Genomic DNA, 9,798 nt, shown 5'->3' on the forward strand with positions numbered 1-9,798 from the left:
ACACAACATCAACAACAAGAAAAATAAAAACCACATGATTATATCAATAGATGCAGAGAAAGCATTTGACAAGGTCCAACACCCATTCTTGATCAAAACTCTCAGCAAGATGGGAATGGAAGGAATCTTTCTCAATATAGTTAAGGCCATCTACCACAAGCCAGTGGCAAATATTATCCTCAATGGAGAAAAACTAAAAGGCTTCCCTCTAAATTCTGGCACAAGACAAGGCTGTCCTCTCTCACCACTCCTATTCAACATAGCACTGGAAGTACTTGCTATAGCGATTAGGCAAGAAAAAGATATCAAGGGAATCCAGATAGGGAAGGAAGAAGTCAAGCTCTCACTGTTTGCAGATGACATGATGCTCTACTTAGAAAACCCTAAAGACTCTACCAAAAAACTTCTAGAAACAATAGACTCATATAGCAAGGTGGCAGGCTATAAAATTAACACACAAAAATCAATGGCCTTTCTATACATCAATAGTAATAAGGAAGAAATAGACATTAAGAAAACAACCCCATTCACAATAGTGCCACACAAACTCAAATATCTTGGAATCAACTTGACTAAAAATGTGAAAGACGTATACAAAGAAAACTATAAAACTCTGCTCCAAGAAATAAGAGAGGACACGCGGAAATGGAAACACATACCTTGCTTATGGATTGGCAGGATTAACATCATCAAAATGGCAATACTCCCCAAGGCGTTATACAGATTCAACGCTATCCCTCTAAAGATACCTATGACATTCTTCAAAGAGGTAGATCAGGCACTTTTGAAATTTGTTTGGAACAATAAACACCCTAGAATAGCTAAAGCAATCATTGGGAAAAAGAATATGGGAGGAATTACTTTCCCCAACTTTAAACTTTACTACAAAGCAATAGTTATCAAAACAGCATGGTATTGGAATAAGGACAGACCCTCAGATCAGTGGAATAGGCTTGAATACTCAGAAAATGTTCCCCAGATATACAATCACCTAATTTTTGATAAAGGAGCAGGAAATCCTAAATGGAGCAAGGAAAGCCTCTTCAACAAGTGGTGTTGGCACAACTGGCTAGCCACTTGCAAAAAATTGAACTTAGACCCCCAGCTAACATCATGTACGAAGGTAAAATCCAAATGGATTAAAGACCTCGATATCCGACCCCAAACCATAAGATATATAGAACAACACATAGGCAAAACTCTCCAGGACATTGAGACTTCAGGCATCTTCAAGGAGGAAACTGCACTCTCCAAGCAAGTTAAAACAGAGATTAACAGATGGGAATATATTAAGTTGAGAAGCTTCTGCACCTCAAAGGAAATAGTGCCCAGGATACAAGAGCCACCCACTGAGTGGGAGAATCTATTCACCCAATACCCATCAGACAAAGGGCTAATCTCCAAAATATACAAGGCACTGACAGAAATTTACAAGAAAAAAACATCTAATCCCATCAAAAAATGGGGAGAAGAAATGAACAGACACTTTGACAAAGAAGAAATACAAATGGCCAAAAGACACATGAAGAAATGCTCCACATCACTAATCATCAGAGAGATGCAAATCAAAACAACAATGAGATACCACCTCACACCACAGAGAATGGCACACATCACAAAGAACGAGAACAAACAGTGCTGGCGGGGATGTGGAGAGAAAGGAACCCTTATCCACTGCTGGTGGGAATGCCGTCTAGTTCAACCTTTATGGAAAGCAATATGGAGATTCCTCCAAAAACTGGAAATCGAGCTCCCATAGGATCCAACTATACCACTCCTAGGAATATACCCTAAGAACACAAAAATACAATACAAAAATTTCTTCCTTACACCTATATTCATAGCAGCACTATTTACCGTAGCAAGACTCTGGAAACAACCAAGATGCTCTTCAACAGACGAATGGCTAAAGAAACTGTGGTACATATACACAATGGAATATTATACAGCTGTCAGGAGGGATGAAGTCATGAAATTTTCCTATACATGGATGTACATGGAATCTATTATGCTGAGTGAAATAAGTCAGAGAGAGAGAGAAAAACGCAGAATGGTCTCACTCCTCTATGGGTTTTAAGAAAAATGAAAGACATTCTTGCAATAATAAATTTCAGACACAAAAGAGAAAAGAGCTGGAAGTTCCAGCTCACCTCAGGAAGCTCACCACAAAGAGTGATGAGTTTAGTTAGAGAAATAACTAAATTTTGAACTGTCCTAATATTGAGAATGTATGAGGGAATTGTAGAGCCTGTTTAGGGTACAGGCGGGAGTTGGTTGGGGAGGAGGGAGATTTGGGACTTGGGTGATGGGAATGTTGCACTGGTGATGGGTGGTGTTCCTTTTATGACTGAAACCCAAACACAATCATGTATGTAATCAAGGTGTTTAAATAAAAAAAATCAATTTATATTTTTAAAGAAAATGCATCACATAGTTGACATAACTGATCATAATTCATTTGTTTTAAAATAAGGGAAAGCAAAGTTATTGAACAAATAGTAGAAAAAATAAAATGAAGAACAAAAATTTCAGTATCAATTATATTTGTAAAAAATCATTGTGTCTCCAATAAAGCCATAATACAATAACAGAAGGCACAAAAGAATTTATTAGTCTATAAAAAAAATTGGGATTTTGATGAGAGAAGATGTGTATTCCTGAAACAAGTATATTTCTTCTCATTTGTTGTTATTGGTGGTGGTGTTATTTTTGGTCCACATCATGTAGTTCTCAGGTGTTACTCCTAGCTGTGTACTCAGGGATCACTCCTGGTAGCCTGGATGGGGGGTATAACCACATGGGATCCTGGGGATTAAAACCCATTTCATGCAAGGCAAGCACCCTACCCACTATACTGTCTCTCAAGCCTGACAGATATCAAATAACAGTAAATTATCCATCTGTGAGATTACACTTGTAACTTTTCATTAAACAGCAAGAGTCTTTCGTGATTTTGGGGTAATTGTAAGATAAAAGAGTTAAGAGAAACTGATATGAAAAGACAAAATGGACTTGCTTATTGACTCAGTCATTGCATAAACGCTGTCCCCTTTGTTTTCTGCAGTATAATTAGTGCCTAGAAATAACAGCACTCCCACAAAGCTGCAAGGGAAGATTTTTTTTTTTTGTTTTTTGTCTACATGTTAAATCCAAATGTTGGCTGTTTTTACTATTATCTTCCCTACTGAGTTCATAGAGAAAAGAGAGCTGAATATCTAGCTATGCCTGGGGCAAGACATTGATTACTGCACAGCCAGAAAAGAAATAAGCAATATGCAGATAGTGAACCAAAAAGATGGGTTTTGGAACAATGGGGGAAAATTGCAATTAGGCTGTTTATTTCCCCTATTCAAAAACAGACATTGCTCCACATTACTTGTTTTATATCTTTGTTGATTGTTTTTTGGCCTATCACAGTGCTCTTTATATTTTGATAGAATAGTAATACAAGGGCAAACATATTCATTACTTTTGTCTCTTAATTGAATGTCAATCATTTTATACTCCAAAAGAAATGACCTTCTTTGTAATGGAGAACTTCACTGATCTTTTGGCATTCTGCTCTAATATTTTAGTACATACATTTCCTTTTATTTGGCTATTTATAAAGTCATTATAAATCAAACCAATTGCAGCATAACAGGAAATGGTTGACTTTTTATTTCAAAGGCTTATTCATAATTTCCCGATTACATGTAGTTTAAATACATAACATCCAATCTGCAGTTTTTGAAATAGTGCCAAGTTCCATCTGCTTTTTCTGAATTCTGCTGTACTTATCTGTGAATGACATAAGAGTACTTCTGAGAACTTTAACTTGAACACATACCTCTCTCAATACAACCTTGCAATTTTCTGTTCAATAATCTTTTCTTACATAAATGCACAGTAATATTGATTTCCATATCCGGATACTTAATGACCTCCACTAATAACATAACAGTGTTTCTTTTCCTTTCAGACCTCTCCCAACATTACCTCAAATTCATGAGAAGCATATTTTGATGGAATGTGAACAAAATTCTCATATGTAATTGTCATATGTAAATGCTGGCTTAACTCTTAGCTCTTTCAGATGCAGTGTTTAGGTAAAATCTTGATAACATTAATATAACATTTTATTTTATTTGTTTTGTTTTTTGGGGCCACACATAGCACTGCTCAGGGGTCACTCCTGGCTCTGTGCTCAGAAATCACTCCTGGCTAGGGGGATCATATGGGACGCCAGAGATCAAACCCACATCCGTCCTGGGTCAGCAGTATGCAAGACAAATGCCCTACCACTGTATTACCTTTCTGGCCCCACATTTATATAACATTTTAAAAAATGATATAAAAAACTCAAAATGGAGTCAGTTCTTTGCTATCTGACTAGTATCAAGAACTAATACCTCATCTAATTTCAGTTTTAGCCTTACCCCAAGGAGGAATTTAAGTTGATATATATGGAGTTCCTGACCAACCCTACTGAAGCAATCTTCAGGATAATACTCCATTTCCCACTTTCCCCTATGCCTAAAATAATCTATGTTTTAAATTGGTAACTTTGTTTCATCCTCTTTCTCATTATATATTCTTTTTTAATAAAATATTTATTTAAGCACCATGATTACAAGCATGGTTGTAGTTGTGTCTCACTCATAAACAGAACATTCCCCCCTTCACCAGTGCAACGTTCCCATCACCAATGCCACCCCCTCCTTCCCAACCCCTGCCTGTATTTGAGACAGGCATTCTACTTCTTTCACTCATCTAGATTGTCATGATAGTTGTTAGTATAGTTATTTCCCTAACTGCACTCACCATTCCTTGTGGTGAGCCGGTCCTTCTGGCCCTCATCTCTATTATCTCTGGGCATTATTACAATAATGTCCTTAGTTTTTCTTAACTCTCTTTCAATGAGGAGCTTGCAAGACTTTCTACTTGCTAGATGAGGTGTGCCTGATTCACGAGTCATTAAGTAAAGGCAATTAAATATCTAAATTTATTGAATGAATTTTTTCTACCTTAAAATTCTACTCAGTTTAAATTATTAAAGTCATATTTTTAAGAGGGTTAATCCAAAATTTTTCTGTCTATAATATCACTGATAAATTTTTTCTGAGCTTTTTAAAAGATTCCTTGTTTATTTCTCCTGCTGATAGTTATTAGTTTTGGAGAACATTTGTGCTTACATATTATGTATACGTGACTTTTTAGATGGGCACATTGAGTTGGCAGAGTTTAGCATTTCTTTTGGAAATCATAAGTATTTTAGTTCTAAAATCTGGTCTTCAACAGACACACAAAATAGAAAAAAATATATTAAAGCTGAAGCCATGCAGGCATCTGATATAACTTCTAATTTTTGTATATGTTAGATTCACTGCAAATGCTCTGTCATTTTTTTAAAAAAATAGATTTTTGAATGCCTGCAGAAGTACTTAGGTCTATTCTTTTATTTAAATTATTTTTTATTATCTTATATTTTAAATGTGAAAAATATTTTAAATATTTATAGCACACCCAATATTATCTTCCAATTTTTATATGAGCTCTAAATACTGAATTCTTCAGTTGGTCTTCTTGTATAGATGACCAAGGATCAATATCTTCATCTTTTTTCTTTATTTTTACAAGGTATTTGAAACAGGAAGTGTTTTCTTTCTTCTAGTTTCAGCAGTATGTTTCCCAACACCTACCTTCAACTTAGTATTTGCTATGATCAGCAGGAAAGCGCTGTCTTTCCATACATCTTAGAAATGCTTTTAAAATATGGTATAAAAATATCTTGGGCTGCTCTAATCTGGTAAGAAATGTTTCAAAATAACAATTCTCCACTTCTTAATTGGTGTGGCACATATTTTAAACGGCTCTTGATCATGGGTCTGAAACATAGGTTTTCAAGTAATATGAATTCTTTTCACTTTCTATGTGTTAATGTTATTTTTATTTTTGCACTTGTCCCATAAGCTAGAAAGATATCTAGACTTCTTGGTATTAAACAAGTAATATTACTTGAAAGAAAAAAGGTTTCAGGCTTTGCTAAAATTTGGCTTCTTCTCTCCATTCCTCAGATATGTAATTCCACTGATAAGAAATAAGGAAGGAAGCACTTCTGGTAATATTGTTGGGATCACATAAGTAACAATCAATATGTCCCTTATGTTCATATACACAGCCCACTCAAATCCAGCACCTCTGACTCAGGTCAGACGGATGAAAGTGGATGTTCCTATAGGCATGCTCTCTCTGTATGTAAGTATAGTTAACAGGGGCCTGAACAATAGCACGTGGCCAATTCAGGATGAACCTAGTTCAATCCCTGGCTTCCAATAAGGTTATCCTAAGCAGGAGCGATTTCTGAGCACATAGCCAGGAGTGACTCCTGATCATCAGTAGGTGTGGCCCAAAAGCCAACCAACCAATAACTATATATATAGTTTGGTTGGTTGGTTGGCTTTTGGGCCAACTATATATATATATATAGTTGACAAATAATATGGATGATATAAGGAGGGTGATATTAGATATTCTCTGAACAGTGGAAGATTTATATATGCATTTCTTTGGAGAGAGGAGGAATTTTGAACACTCAGAAGTACTCACAGTTTATTTCTGGCTTTGTGTTTAGGAATCAATCCTGGCATTGCTCTGGGAACTACATGCAGTGGCAGGAATTGAACCTGGGTTAGCTGTACAAGACACGTGGCCAATTCCTTTACTATCCTTTTTATATGCCACCAAGCATACATAACCAATCATAGTTTGCATTTTTCTGGAATCCTTACAGATAATAGAAATGAATGATTAGTACATACTCTTTGTATTACATATATTAAACTGTATTCATGTAAAAATTGGAGAAAAATAAAATCTAAAAAAAAAATCTTGAAATGTGTGTTGACACTACAGACAATGTCTTGGATTGGACAAACTGGCTTGCCAGGAGCCTAGAGTTGGTCTTATGCCAGGAAACTTCAGGGGTAGGGTCTTCTTGTGTTAGGCCAAGGTTTTTCCTTTCCATGTCCCTCATATTTTGGAGGGTCTATGCAAACAATATTTGCCACTCTAACACTATTTTTACTGTGCTCCTTTGACTCTAATCCTTAATAAAAACCCACTTAAAATTTTGAGGTTAACTTAAACTAATATGCATGTACATGGAAATGTAAAAATGTACTTTGCCTTTAATGTTTAAGGAGTTACACAAGTTTTATGGCTTTAGATTGCTTTGTGTGCTGCTAAGAAATATTATAATGTATTACAATCTGGGGACTTGAGGGACAAAGTAATTGTACATGGGTTCTGTTTTATTTATCTTAATGTTCTTTGGATGAAAGTTCAAAGTTAAGATATCAGCAAGGGGATATCTGAGAATTCTGTGTATGGGTGATTGTCCTTCCACTGTAACTTTACCTTGTCCTCTTTCTTTGCATCTTGTTCTCATAATTAAAAATAAAAAACTAAAAAAAATACAATTTGAAAAAAAAAAGCTTGAAATGAAAATGTATTTACCATTAACTACTGTTCATTACTTTCTGGTTTGGCTTTGTTTTGTTTGTATGTGGCTATGCTCAACAATTTTTACTGTGGTTATAATATATTTAGGGTTTAGTCAAGAATTACTCCAATTGTACTTGGGGGACCATTTTGGGTACTGGGAATTGAACTAAGGTCAGTCACATGCAAGGCAAGTAAGTGCCCTATCTGTTGTACTATTATGCTGTCTCTATACTGTTTCCTGAAAACAACAATAACAACATATAAGTGTAGACTTGCAGTTCAAACTGTATTATTTAATGGCTAATTGTATTTATAATAGATTATCCCCTTATTGCCATACAATAGACCCACTTCTCTAGTAAAATAGGACGCTCCATCCTCTTCTTTACTATGTTTAAATCATACATACAATTGAGAAATTTTAATTCTAAAAATTCTGTTGGTTATTTTCACTTACCATACAGGCAGAACTTCCTGTGCTAATAAAAGTTGAGAACAGGGAGAAGAAGAAAATCTCTATCAAAATACAACCAAAATAATACTAAATAATATTGCCTGTTCATTATTCTATCTACATTTTATTTATTTACTTTTCAGTAAGCTTAAAAATATGGAATGCTTCACGAATTTGCGTGTCAATCTTGCGCAGGGGCCATGCTAATCTTCTCTGTATCGTTCCAATTCTAGTATATGTGCTGCCAAAGCTAGCACTGTTCATTATTATATGGTAAAGTCTATGCAGATAGGTTAAATTTCCCTAAAATATTGTAAGATCTCACTTAGATATTGTTAGTGTTTTCAAAAAATAGTGATTTTTCTAGAATTTCTCTTAGCTGAAGAAACCTACATATGACTAAGATTACATTTATTTTCATTTGTATTTCCCCAATCAATTAGAATTCCAAACCACCTACCACTGCTTGAAGTCACAGCAAATTGAAAGAACTAATTCAGTTTTAGAAGTGATATGGGGTTTCTTTATCCATGCATTTGTTATCTAGCATATGGGTTGTTTCCAGATCCTGGGTTTTATAAAGAGTGCTGTGATGAACGTAGAAGTGCAGAGGGCTTTTCTGTATTGTGTTTTTGCAGTTAGATTATATCCTAAGAAGTGTTATTGCTGATCATATGGGAGCTCAATTTTTAGTTATTTTGAAAAATATCAGTATTGTTTTCCCAAAAGGCTGCACCAGTGTATATTCACACCAGCAATGGATGAGTATCCCTTTCTCCCCACATCCATCCATGCCAGCATTGGTTGTTCATGTTCTTTGTGATGTGTGCCAGTCTCTGGTGTGAGATGATATCTCATTGTTATTTTGATTTGTATCTCCTTTCTGATTAGTAATTTGGAGCATATTTTCATATGTCTTTTGGCCATCTGTCTTTCTTCTTTGAGGAAACGTCTAGTTATTAATTCCATTTAATTTTTTATTAGATTATATTTTTTTCTTGCTGATCTACCAGTTCCTTGTATATCAGATATTCATCCATTATCAGATGGATATAGGGTAAATAGTTTTTCCCATTCTGTGGGTAATAATTGATGAACAGAGATGAAGTCATATGCACAGTACCCCTTCATTAATAATATAGTGCAAAACACAGTGTATAAATGAAAAGAGGACAAATAAGACAGAAAAAAGAAGTAAAAAAAAAGAAAAAGCAGAAGCAGAAGAAAGTAGACAAAGAAGAAAATTAAAAAGAAGAAAATGAAATAAAATAATAAATAAAAAGAAATAAAGAAGAAATAAATAAGAATAAAATAAAGTAAAATAAAAAATATAGAAATGATAAAGAAGCAAAAGATGATGAAGGTGAAGAAAAGACAAAGACAAAAGAAAAAACAAGAAGAAAAGAAGAATAAGACAAGAAGAAAGAAGAAAAAAAAAGAAAAAAGAAGAAAAGAGAGAGAGGAGATAGAGGAGTAAAATGTCTGTATCAGAGGCACACAAGGGGAAAGTTTTTGGGGACAATAAGCCAGAAATTGTTCATATGTGAAAGGTAGTGTACATTAAACAAAGTTGTTATCATAATTTTTAAGACAAAGGAAAAAAATAAACAAAAGATTATGTAATATTGACTTAACCATTTCTGTTACTTTATAGGGCCTGGTTCTTCTTTTACCTAATGAACTCTCCTTCCATTTTCCACAGATATTGATACTGAAAATATTTTTTTAACTTTCTGTAGACTGATCTCTCAGTCTTCTCTTTAAGGAAACTTCTAAAAACAAATTGTTTAGGCAATTTGAACTGTTTATCTCATATGTAATGATATAGAATAACAAAAACATCTTACCTGAGAGATCAC

General features: G+C 34.5%; 1 non-coding gene across 1 annotated transcript; it reads right to left on the minus strand.

Moving 5' to 3' along the window:
* Positions 1–8,089: 8,089 nt before the first annotated feature.
* LOC126026655 (U6 spliceosomal RNA) lies at positions 8,090–8,196 on the minus strand. Its single transcript, XR_007501879.1, has one exon. It is a non-coding gene; the product is annotated as a U6 spliceosomal RNA (small nuclear RNA).
* Positions 8,197–9,798: the final 1,602 nt, after the last annotated feature.

Source organism: Suncus etruscus, chromosome 13 (genome assembly GCF_024139225.1).
Source record: "Suncus etruscus isolate mSunEtr1 chromosome 13, mSunEtr1.pri.cur, whole genome shotgun sequence".
NCBI classification, from domain to species: domain Eukaryota; kingdom Metazoa; phylum Chordata; class Mammalia; order Eulipotyphla; family Soricidae; genus Suncus; species Suncus etruscus.